The sequence below is a fragment of the Macrobrachium nipponense genome, chromosome 38 (assembly GCF_015104395.2).
Source record: "Macrobrachium nipponense isolate FS-2020 chromosome 38, ASM1510439v2, whole genome shotgun sequence".
Classification (NCBI taxonomy): Eukaryota; Metazoa; Arthropoda; class Malacostraca; order Decapoda; family Palaemonidae; genus Macrobrachium; species Macrobrachium nipponense.
The window spans coordinates 14,875,284-14,888,700 of NC_061098.1; the positions used below are offsets into that span (position 1 = coordinate 14,875,284).

The window sequence follows — 13,417 nt, forward strand, 5'->3', positions numbered from 1 at the left end:
TTATTATTATTATATCACAGTTATCCTATTCAACTTGGTGGTTTTCTCAGAGTGGGGTTCCGGGTTGCATCCTGCCTCCTTAGGAGTCCATCACTTTTCTCACCATGTGCGCCGTTTCTAGTAGCACACTCTTCTGCACGAGTACTGGAGCTATATACTTCGGCATCTACTATAGTTTTTCCAGGTTCCTTTTCAGGGATCTTGGGTTCGTGCCTAGCGTCCCTATGATGATGGGTATACAACTTCCACTGGCATATCCGATATCCTTCTTATTTCTATTTTCAGGTCTTGATACTTAACATTTATTATTATTATTATTATTATTATTATTATTAATTGGATTATTTGTTTTGTCACATGAAACGAGAAAAAATAACTATTATTAATTATTATTATATTAATTCTTCCATCACTTACATTGGATTATTTTTGTCTACAGAAAACGAGAAAAATTATTATTATTATTATTATTATTATTATTATTATTATTATTACTTACATAGGATTATTTTTGTCAACAGAAAACGAGAAAATAATAATAATAATTATTATTATTGTTATTATTATTATTATTATTATTATTATTATTATTATTATTATTATTATTATTATTATTATTAATTGGATTATTTGTTTTGTCAGCAGGAAATGAGAAAGATTGTGTATTATTATTTTTTTATTTTTTTTATTTTTGCTCTATCACAGTCCTCCAATTCGACTGGGTGGTATTTATAGTGTGGGGTTCCGGTTGCATCCTGCCTCCTTAGGAGTCCATCACTTTTTCTTACTATGTGCGCCGTTTCTAGGATCACACTCTTCTGCATGAGTCCTGGAGCTACTTCAGCCTCTAGTTTTTCTAGATTCCTTTTCAGGGATCTTAGGATCGTGCCTAGTGCTATGATTATGGGTACGATTTCCACTGCATATCCCATATCCTTCTTACTATTTCTATTTTCAGATCTTGATACTTATCCATTTTTTCCCTCTCTTTCTCTTCAACTCTGGTGTCCCATGGTATTGCGACATCAACGAGTGATACTTTCTTCTTGACTTTGTCAATCAACGTCACGTCTGGTCTATTTGCACGTATCACCCTATCCGTTCTGATACCATAGTCCCAGAGATCTTTGCCTGATCGTTTTCTATCACTCCCTCAGGTTGATGCTCGTACCACTTATTACTGCAAGGTAGCTGATGTTTCTTGCACAGGCTTCAGTTGGAGGGCTTTTGCCACTGAATCATGCCCTTTTTTGTACTGTTCTGTGCAAGTGCCGGGCATTCGCTTGCTATGTGGTTTATGGTTTTATTTTTCGTATTGCACTTCCTACATATGGGAGAGATGTTATTTCCGTCTATCGTTCTTTGGACATATCTGGTTCTTAGGGCCTGATCTTGTGCCGCTGTTATCATTCCTTCAGTTTCCTTCTTTAGCTCTCCCTCTGTAGCCATTGCCAGTGTCATCGTTGGCTAGTTCTTTAGTCTGTCTCATGTATTGTCCGTGCATTGGTTTGTTGTGCCAGTCCTCTGTTCTGTCTGTCATTCTCCTGTCTCTGTATATTTCTGGGTCTTCGTCTACTTTTATTAGTCCTTCTTCCCATGCACTCTTTAGCCACTCGTCTTCATTGGTTTTCAGATATTGCCCCAGTGCTCTGTTCTCGATGTTGACACAGTTCTCTATACTTAGTAGTCCTCTCCCTCCTTCCTTTCGTGTTATGTAAAGTCTGTCCGTATTTGCTCTTGGGTGTATGCTTTGTGTAATGTCATATGTTTCCTGGTTTTCTGATCTATGGTGCGGAGTTCTGCCTTCGTCCATTCCACTATTCCTGCGCTGTATCTGATTACTGGCACTGCCCATGTGTTTATGGCTTTTTATCATATTTCCGGCGTTGAGTTTTGACTTGAGTATCGCCTTGGAGTCTGCTATATTATTTCCTTTCCTGATCGTGTCCTTCATCTCTTGGTGTTTTATATCCCCTCCTTCCATTATTCCCTGGTATTTTGTATCCACTCTCATCTTTGTGTTTGATGTTGCTCCATCTGGTAGCTTTATCCCTTCAGTTCTCGTTACTTTGCCTTTTTGTATGTTGGACTGAAGGTGCAGTTTTTCTATTCCAAACTCCATCCTGATGTCCCCAGATACAATCCTTACAGTCTGGATTAGGGTATCTATTTCCTTGATGCCTTCTTACCATACAGCTTGATGTCGTCCATGAACATCAGATGGATGATTCTGTTGCCTCTTTTCTTGAGTTGGTACTTGGCATCTACCTAATATATACCTGTATCATCCATGGCTACTACGAAGAGTAGTGGGGACAGTGAGTCGCCCTGGAAGATCCCTCTCCTGGTATTAACCTCTGCTAGTCTTAATCCAGAGCTTGTAAGTATTGTATTCCAGTTTTGCACATTGGTATTGTTTTGAGGAAGCTGATGGTGTTTTCCTCTGCCCAATATTATTTTTTCAGGCATTCTATTAGCCATGTGTGTGGTATCATGTCGAAGGCTTTCTTATAGCTATCCATGCCATGCTTAGGTTGGTTTTCCTTCTCCTACTGTTCTTCATTACCATTTTGTGTCATATCAGGAGCTGGTCTTTTGTGCCCCTACACTTCCTTCTGCAGCCTTTCTGTTGGTGGGGGATGGTGTTTGTCTCCTCTAGGTATTTGTATAGCCTTTCACTGATGATATCTGTTAGTAACTTCCACATTATTGGTAGGCAGGTGATAGGCCTGTAGTTACTGGCTATATTTCCCTTACTCTTGTCTTTTTGTACTAAGGATGTTCTTCCTGTGGTCATCCATTTGGGTGCATGGTGATTTGATACAATGCTGGAGTCTTGTTCTGCTATTCGTGGGTGTAGGGCCTTGAAGTTTTTTGAGCCATTGGGATATCCATGGACTTCATCGGGACCTGGGGCTTTCCAGTTTGGCATTTTCTTTAGTTGGTGTCTGACTGTGTCTGTCGTGATCTCTGTGAAATCTTTGTTTTTATTCTCTCCCTGTTTTCTTCTTCCTTGACTACCTGGAGCCATGTTGCATGTTTGTTGGCTGTGTGCTACCGGATTGCTCCATATGTTTTACCAGCAGTCTCTTTACTTGGTTCGGCTTCAGGAATTTCTGGTGGTTGTCTTCCCCTTTTAGTTGGCTGTTTAGTCTTTTCTGGTTGGTTCTGAATAGTTTGTTCTGTTGGTATCCTTTATTCCTGTTCATGTACCGTTGGATCTTATGTCTTTGGCCTTAAGCCTCTGTTTTACATCTTCTATTGTGTTGTTTAGTCCCCTCTCTTGTACTTTGTATTTCTCGTTGAGTTCCTCCCTTGTTTCTTGCTTTCTTAGCCTTTTTTCTGCCATCTCTTTCAGTTTACTCAAGTCAGATCTCATCACCTGATTGTGCGGTCCAGGCGCCCTTTTGCAAGGAGGTTGCTGTTTTGGTTTCTGTTGGTTAGGTTGTGATGGTGGTGTTGGTGTTCGAATCCCCATCAGTTCTGCTACTAATCTTGCTCCTGCATATGCCAAGTTATTTGTTTCTGTGATACTGGTGGTGTGTATTATGCCAATTATTTCATTGACCTCACTTGTTTTCTGCCTTAATTTCTTGGTGTTGTAGGCTTTCATGGAGGGGATCTTTGTTCTCTCTGTATCTGGCTCCATCCATTGTCTAATCTTTTCTACCCATTCCGTCCTCTCTGTTACTTCGTCGGTGTTTCTTCGTGTGTCGTTGTTTGATTATTATTATTATTATTATTATTATTATTATTATTATTATTATTATTATTGTTGTTGTTGTTGTTGTTGTTGTTGTTGTTTTGTTGTTGTTGTTATTATTATTGTTATTATTATTATTGTTATTATTGATTATTATTATTATTATTATTATTACTCCATCACTTACGTAGGATTATTTGTTTTGTCAACAGGAAATCTCCAGTAGGATGGCAGGAGTGACGTCCACAGTCCACATCCTACACTCACTCCAAGGCAGGAGATTTGTGGTTCCTTCAGTCATCCACAGTAAGTCAAAGTATATTGTTATAACCTACCTCTTAATTATATTTTAGTGATCGTGAATTTTTTCAATTTTTTTTTCATTACTATTATCATTCCTTCTTCGCCTAATCACACATTTCTTCGGAGAGAGAGAGAGAGAGAGAGAGAGAGAGAGAGAGAGAGAGAGAGAGAGAGAGAGAGAGAGAGAGAGAGAGAGCAAAGCGATAAAGGTTCCTGTCTGTTATCATTCACCCTTTAATTTTTCCTTTAGCCCTCCTTAAGTATCTATAAACCTTCGCATATCTCCGCCTAGCGGATCGGAATGGTCCATTTCTCCCAAAAATATTGAACCCCGGGTCTGTAACTAACCACCTTTGTGGATGTCGACTTCGTAGACCTCCTCCTATGTAGATGTTTTGACGCCCTTTTAGCGCTGAAATCGAAGCCTGGGTCTAAGTAGAGCATGTCTGCTTATTCCATACGAATTAGAGTTCATCTTCTGAATATAATAATAATAATAATGACCCATGTATTTTTGACAGCGCGTCATTCGTTTCCCCTTAGAATTGCCGTAAATTATATAACGAACACGGACCTATAAGCGCCTCAGTGGCGTAATCGGTATGGTCTTGGCCTGCCCCTCCTCGGTGGCTGCGAGTTCGATTCTCGGGCATTTCCACTGAGGGGTTAGATTGTTTGTTTGTATGGTGTTTTTACGTTGCATGGAACCAGTGGTCAATTCAGCAATGGAACCAGCGGCTTTACGTGACTTCCGAACCACGTCGAGAGTGAACTTTATCACCAGAAATACACATCTCTCACTCCTCAATGGAATGGCCGGGAATCGAACCCGCGACCACCGAGGTGAGAAACAAACACCAAACCAACCACGCCACTGAGACATGTATTTCTGGTGATAGAAGTTCACCTTCGACGTGGTTCGGAAGTCACGTCAAGCCGTTGGTCCCGTTGTTGAATAACCACTGGTTTCATGCAACGGAAAAACCCCACACAAACAAAAACAAACACGGACCTATATGTTGGCTTCCACAACATAGCGTTCAAACGCTATCTCTCTGTGGATTGTGGATTCCTAACCTCGCTAACGTACGTTACAAACGCGATAAAGGTCGATAAATGAAACGCTTACTCGTGTGACTTTTAAGAACACTCGGTTTATAAATTCAAGAGCAACGAAGAATAGTAATGAGGAAGTGTAGTAGGTCAGTATACTGCTGTAGTATGACGTGCAAAATGAAATATATACAAAAAAGTGTAAGCCATGTTAGACGTTAGGTAATAAATATCGCCAGGGAAACGATATACGTATATCAGTGGCATGTTAAAATAGGATAGATTATAGAAGTAAGATGAAAGAGAATATGATCGGAGGTAAAGTAAAAAAAAAAAAGATATGAAACGGGTTGCCGCTGTACAGAACAACCTCAAGTAATGCCTACAATGCACAGCATGAGGCGCACTGCTAGCACTACCTTCCTCATACACCGTCCCTTTATACCGTCTAGTCTATTCACAAGCCATAACCACCAATCCCGTTGATTTCAAACTCCCGTTTAAATTTAGGGCATCTGAATTATTTGGGTCTGTGCTTGTCCATCAATCATGATCTTTCACTGTTGACCGCAGAGGAACAGTCTCTCTCTCTCTCTCGAGTTATCTCGATATCGATTTTACTTGCACTAGTTTATCAGCTTGGTCTAGTGGCCTAGACTCGCCACTCTTTATTCCCTATCATTTTGTATATTTTCATCGATTCATAGGCCTAGTTATTACCTACGGGCTCCCATAATACGAGTAATAATGATTTTGGATTGGAATTATAACATCCTGCCATTTTTACCATTATTTTGTATATTTTTTCATCGATTCCTAGGCCTAGTTATAACTTACGGCCTCCCATAATACGAGTAATAACGACTTTGGGTTGGAATGATAATCTCCTGCGTTGTTCCTCTCTCTTTCTCTCTCTCTCCCGTTCTTTTTCATTAAATAACCCCCAACATACAGCGCTGGCATGAGCCCTTGTCATCCCACACGTAACGGTTAATTGAATGAACCAAAATCACCACTTGTTAACCAAGCATTGCGTTTAATGCCGTTTCTCTCTCTTATCTCTTTTAATATTTAACCGATACGATTAACACCATTCTAACATCATTCCTTCAGAGTTCAGAGGCTTGTCTAGTAGAGCGATAGGTGACACGTGCGATGGTGTGGTGTTCCTCCCGTTTGATGTATACTCTATTTTTCCGCATATAAACCCTCTTTTGCAGTTACGTGACCTTCGTCTATTTCCTCCTCGCACGGGAATAGAGGTGCTCTGCCCCGCGGCTCTAGAGGCGAATTTGGCCTCCGTCCGGAGCGAGTGTCGATCTGGACGAGTTACCAAGTGCGCGTTTTTTCCACACGCTAATATTTATCAGTTACGTGAGTGAGTGGTTTGAATGATGATTGTAGGTGGGATTTCATGATGATTATAATGTTTTATAATGAGTTTATTCATGTATTCATAATGATAACGATCGCTTTGCGACGGGAGACCAGATATATTCGACAAATGAACATCTGGCATCACGGGCCGTCTCGCTAACGCATGGTGTAGGCAGAGCTAGAGTATAGAGAGAGAGAGTCTCTGTCTCTCTAGGGCAGAGCCAAATGTGCCGTAGTGGTAGTGCTGGTCCTTTGTTGCTACCGATGCAAAAGCCCGCCGCCTCCTCCTCCAGTACGCTACCACGTGCAGGTGTTGTCATTCGATGGGGACACGCGCAGCATGCACCCGTGAGCTTGTTGACTTAGGAGGAGCGCGCCCGCCGGAGTGACCGAACTATACGTATATATACATACTTCGACGGGAAAAGTATATACTACAAAGCAGAGGAAAGGTTCTTCCTCCTCCTTCTCCTCCCCCAGGCGGGATTTCGCTGTGAGTCGTGCTGCTGGGGTCTAACCTTTCTTATGATGAATGAAAAGGCATCGTGGTTATGACCGAACTTTCCATATTATTATTATTAATTTAAATATTAACGCAGCGCTGTCGTATCGAGCCATGCCCTTTCGTCGTTAAGGTGTTTAAACGCAATCAAGATTCTGAAAAGTCGCAGGGAAGTTTGAGCTTAGTTTCGGGGCAGTTTTTATTGAAAAAAAGTAGAGGTTTTAAAATTGAAGTTTTGCGTAGTCTGGGGCCAGTCCGTCGTAAGACATCCCTCCTACTGTATATATGCCAAGAATTTTATTCCTCCCAAGTTTGTGTTTCCAACGTCGTTACAGCTGCTCTCACACAAGTGCGACGTTGGCTATCTTTCCCCATCGGTTGCTGCCATTTCTTCTTAGTAAAGGTAAATATTATCATAAAATGGTCGGTTTTAATAGTTTTAAAAGACACTCAAGTTCTTGCCGGTTTTAATAGTTTTAAAACACACTTTTAAGTATTTGTAGTAATACATTTTGTTCGGTTGAAAGCAAAGCTGTAGCTTAATTCGTCTTGATGAGGGAGACTTAGCCAAACGGAAGGTAGGAACGCCACATATTGTTATAAGTATTATAGACTACGCTGTTGGTGCATAAATAGTATTTAGGAGAATTGCATGCGTTATTTCATTTATTTTTAATTATATATATAATATATACATATATATGTGTATATATATAATTTTTTCAGTTATTATGTTAAAGTTTCGTCAACTTTTTACGACTCAAATTAACGCTAACTTCTCTCCATGTTCCCGGTGATGAGCCAACATAATTGAATCAGGTTTGGCGAAGTTTGATCGTCGATATAGTAGGTTGTCGAAGGCTACTTAGAGAATGAGGTGAATTATGAATATAAGTAGGTGATGTTGAAGAAGAATAGTAGGACATTAAACTTTGTTAGGAGCTCAGGTCTACTTATTATTGAGTTACATAGGCCGATAAGTTAGTGCGGTTTCAACTTTGTATTGATATTATTTGAATACATTTCGAGCGGGTTATGGTAGGCTTATTATTCTTTTGTTTCCGGTCAATTGACGAATGGTCACAGCAATTCAGTGTTCGATATTAACCAAACATGTAAAGTGATCTAATTATGAGTTAGCTCTCCCCATTTCAATAGTGATTTAGTTTCTTCCAGACTTAGTTGCAGCTGTCTTTAGCAATACTATGCCTATGGCTGTCGCATGATAGATTAGCTGGGTGGTGACGCTGTTCAACAATTTTAAATTATTTCCCTACAAATAAATCCACTTAACTGTTTCAATATTTCTATCAATTACATATTTGTGTGCATGTGGTGGTGAATTTAAGTATATTAGCATGGATACCTTAGTTTTGGCGTCCAATAACTAGACCTGTGATGTTATACAAAAATGCTACTGCACTGACAGTGGAATTAATTTGTTTTTGGTAATGGAATCGATTGATGTATTCATGAGGGTGGTCACTCTAGCCCCTGGTTCGAACTTTTAAATTTTACTTTGTATCAGATGGATTCGGAATATCGACCTCTTTATTTCGTTACTTTATATAGCATTTTTTTTTGTGATAGTACTTTGTTGATAGTTTTTTCCCGGTTTTTTTGTGATAGCACTTTTTTGATGTTTTTTTTCCTGCTTATGATGCCGTTATCGCTTAGCGTTGCATGTTTATTTGAAATAAGGTTTTGCAGTCGTTTCCTTCTAGATTGAAAATATAAAAACAAAAAATATGACTATAACAATAATCATGTTCTCAAAAAGATTTACGACTTGTTTTGCTTGCAATGAATGTATGAGTATTCGTATTTATTTATGTACTTAAGCGTTTCCGTACTATAGACATTTTTGTAGTACCATGTAAGTTTACACATACGGGTAAAATATACATTTTTTTCTCTAGTCCTATAGTGATGATAATAAAGTATAGGCTTCCCCGTGAAAATTCCAATACAGTGACAAGGTTTGGGTAGCAGAGAAGAGGGTCCTCTCTCTCTCTCTCTCTCTCTCTCTCTCTCTCTCTCTCTCTCTCTGTCGAACTTAGGCTTAGTCTACCAATAAGGTCGTAGTTGGTATACTGGCTATGGGGGCTTTAGGTGTGTGTGTCTGGGACGGGGTGGGGGGGTGTGTGTCTTGTCTCTGGGGTGTGGGTGGTTGTCCGTCTAACCCGTGTTATTGGATTCCTGGACTTGTTTTTTCAGCAGGGGGTGGGGGGAAGGGGCTTGGGAGAGGGGGTAGGGGGAACTCCGTTGGTAACCGTTTCTGGTTAAGGTTTACAAATTGTAAGTTTTCTCTCAACTCTTTTACTTCTTTATTCTGTTCGTCAGGTACGTGTTGCGAAGAGAGAGAGAGAGAGAGAGAGAGAGAGAAAGAAAGAGAGAAAGCTCTGCGCCGCCGTACTGAAGTAATTGTGGGATACCCGGAAGTAATTACGCTATTAATTCGTATGTGCGTCGACCCTAGAATCATGGTAGAAGAAACACCTAAGTAGAAGTAGTACTAGGTATACGGCGACCATTATGTCCGTCTCTCCCTCTTAAGCATGTTTAGGCTTATCTCTCTCTCTCTCTCTCTCTCTCTCTCTCTCTCTCTCTCTCTTATTTTAAAAAGGATTTTCTCCAAGGCTTAGATCTCGGAAGTCCGCTATATATACTTGAGGCCAAGCACCGGGTCTCTCTCTGAATTCATCACAAAACAGAACCGCAGTGTAGCCCGCCACAACTAATGAAAATCAATGGAAGAGACCCCCTTAACCATCCGACGTTTCTCTCTCCTCTCTCTCTCTCTCTCTCTCTCTCTCTGGTACGTTGCTGCGGTGAAACGATGAAAGAATATTTTTGTGGTATTTAGATACGATGTAAGTACTAACAAGGATTGGGATTCATGGCCTAATCTCTTCTCTCTCTCTCTCTCTCTCTCTCTCTCTCTCTCCGGTACGTTGTAGCTATGAAAGGTAGAGGCAAAGAGTGAGGAATGTAACTTAGTACCAGCAACAACCTTTTATGTGCTGCCTGATTTTTTTTAACTTCTCTCTCTCTCTCTCTCTCTCTCTCTCTCTCTCTCCTTTGCTTTCGTATGTTGAAGTCTGGAAAGAAGTTTCGGATCCTTTTCTTGAAAGTTTTTAAGAAAATTTGGGGTTTCCTTCCAGTCCCCAAAAAACATTGGCGACACTGACGTTTCTTGATGGCGCTGTGGTTGACCAGTCCAGCTTCGAAAGAACTACGTAGCTTTTACCATATTCCTTTCAGTTTTAGGGGAGAATTAGGATCGTGCCTAATAGTGTCCCCGGGCCCCCAGGGTTTTTTTTTTCTGGGGGGGGGGGGGCTCGTTTTTCTAGTAGTAATATTTCTTGGGGGTCATTATCGTCGTGTTACAGTCTTTTGTTTATGTTTTTACAACAATCCCCAAACGGGCTAGTACTAAACACACCGCAAAGGTGGATACGTACAGTTATATCCCCGCGGGGGTGGGGTGGAGAGGCGGTTCACTATCTAAAGGAAAGATCCGAGAATTATTTAAACGAATTATAGTACAGTCTGTGTTTACTTTAGGTATCAAGAATGTGCTATGCTATTGAGGATGAGTACGCATCCTTTTTATTCATAACCTGGAACACGGTCAAAATACCATCTTGGTTCTCTCTCTCTCTCTCTCTCTCTCTCTCTCTCTCTCTCTCTCTCTCTCATTAAAGGTTTTACAACCAAAATTCCATTCTGTGATTCCACTTAGCATATAATTTAACCTTATTATATATATATATATATATATATATATATATAATATATATAATACATATATATATATACATATATATATATACACACGTATATATATATACATATATATACGTATATAATATTCATTTTTGAAGCTATTTCGCCACCAATCGTTCCGTTTATCGCTTTATTATGCAACTTTTAAGATAAAAGCATTTCTTTAAGCATGTCTGAACAGTGGCTAAACATTCACTAAGTGTATTTTTTTAATATTTTTCAGTTTTAACTTACTTTTAAGATAAATATTTCTATATGCGTCCCTGAACAATGGCTAAACAATCATATTAAAGTATATTTTTTAATGTTTTTTAATTTTTAACATATTTTGCCAATGATGCTATTTATTCCTTTATTATGCAACTTCTAACATTAACCATTTGTTAAATCATTTATATATAAAGTAAAAAAGAAAAAAAAATAGGAATTAGGAAAACGAAAATATTTCGATATGAAATAAAAGATAGAGAGAGGAGACGAGGGAAAGGTGAATAAGAAGAAGGAGAGAAGGAAATTGATAAGACGATAAACGTAGGAATTAGGAAAACGAAAATATTTCTATATAAGATAAAAGATAAAGAGAGGAGACGAAGGAAAGCTGATTAAAAAGAAGGAGACAGGAAACATTGAATAAGACGATAAATGTAAGAATTAGGAAAACGAAGATATTTTGATATATTAAATAAAAGATTAGAAAGAAAAGAAGATAGAAAGGCGAATAAAAGCGGGAGTTGGCATAACGAGAAATAAAGCAGAAAATTGCGATGGTGATAATCATATGAATTAATAGGAGATAATATTAGAAAGAGAAGAAGATGGAAAGGCGAATAAAAGGGGGAGTTGACATAACGAGAAAGAAAGGAGAAAGTTGAGATGGTGATAAACGTTGGAATTAGAAGAAGAGAAAATATTCAGACATAATGAAAAAGATAATTTAAAAATATCCAGAATAGATAAGACGAACGCTTAAGACGTCATAATGACGATGGTAGAAGGAAAGAAGACGGAAAAAGTAGAAGAGTGAGGTAATTATGGGAAGAAGGAGGCCTTATAATTAGGGAGGAGAATAGTAATAAGAGGAAACCCTTGAGACGGGGCAAGAGAGAGAGAGAGAGGAGGTTGGAGGTGGTCTCATGTCTTTTATGTGTGATATGTGGTGGTGAAATTCTTCGAAGTTTGACTTCTTTGAGAATTAATATTTTTTCCTCTTGATTTTATATATTTCCTTCTTGTTGGCACTCGAAATCGATCTGTATTTATTGTGGAATTACTTTTAAAGTCTTGTTTGATTTTATAACAATTCTTCAAATTTTGACCTCTCCGAAAGTAAATATTTTTTCTATTGATTTTATATATTTCTTTCTTGTTGGCACTCGAAATGATCTGTATTTATTGTGGAATTACTTGCAAGTTTTTTAAAATTACTTTTAAAGTCATGTTTTGTCTTATAAGAATTCCTTTTATGTAATATGTGAAGATAATTTTTTAAAAATTATCTTTTAAAGGAACTCGAAATCTATCTGTATTTATTGTGGAATTACTTGCAAGTTCTTTTTTTTTCTTGTGGAATTACTTTTAAAGTCTTGTTTTATTTTATGAGAATTCCTTTTATGTAATCTGCGGAGATAATTTGTAAAAATTTATATTTTTCGATAGATTTCCTTTTAGAAGAACTCGAAATCTATTTGTTTTTATTGTGGAATTACTTGCAAGATATTTTTTTGCGGAATTACTTTTAAACTTGTTTTATTTTGTAAGAATTCCTTTATGTAATCTGTGAGGATAATTTTTAAAAATTTATATTTTTGATAGATTTCCTTTTAAAGGAACTCGAAATCTGTTTTTATTGTGGAATTACTTGCAAGTTCTTTTATTTTGTGGAATTACTTTTAAATTTTAATTTAGAATTCTCCAAAGTTTGATCTCTCTGAGAATGCATTATTTTTCTTCTGTTGATTTTATATATTTCCTTCTTGTCCGCACTCGAAATCGATATGTATTTATTGTGGAATTACTTGCAAATTCTCGTTTGTTTTGCTTTTTTGTGGAATTACTCATAAAGTCTTGCTTTATTTTATAAGAGTTCTTCGAAGTTTGACCCCTCTGAGAATGTGGTATTTATTTGTCTTGATTTCATATAATTCCTTCTTGTCCGCACTGGACTCATTTATCGCCTCATATTCGACGTCGTATCGCTAATTGAGAGTGATTTCAGTCCGCGTCGCCAGAACGACCTTTTTTTTTTAACGACTTGTGAAATCGACGACTCGGGGATTTTAATCGCTTCGGCAACGACCCACTAGACGTGGCGACAGGGAGGAATACAGGACCTGAACGAAGGTGAAAAAGCCGTTCTCGAGAAAGTGATTTTGCTCTGTTGTTTATTAATATAGTTTAACAACGCCTAAAAGTAACGGTCTTCCGTACTTATGTAAACATTGTAATGATTGTATAGATACTAAGTATATATATATATATATATATATATATATATATATATATATATATATATATATATATATATAATATATATATACACGTCTAATAAAAGGTGCCCATAAAAACGCCAAAATATAGAAAGTAAGAACTATAGTAGATTCACATCAACCGCGCATCTAATGTCTAGGCCAGTCCCTTACGACGCTCCTGATTGGCTGTTGATAAGCCAGTCACAGGGCTGGAAACTCTCC

General features: G+C 38.1%; 1 protein-coding gene across 1 annotated transcript in view; it reads left to right on the forward strand.

Moving 5' to 3' along the window:
- Window positions 1–6,625: 6,625 nt before the first annotated feature.
- LOC135209647 (uncharacterized) overlaps window positions 6,626–13,417 on the forward strand; it is a 112,318-nt gene continuing 105,526 nt past the window's right edge. Inside the window, exon 1 of the mRNA XM_064242372.1 lies at window positions 6,626–7,341. The gene's annotated coding sequence lies outside the window, so the exon portion shown is untranslated. The remainder of the gene's footprint in view (window positions 7,342–13,417) is intronic.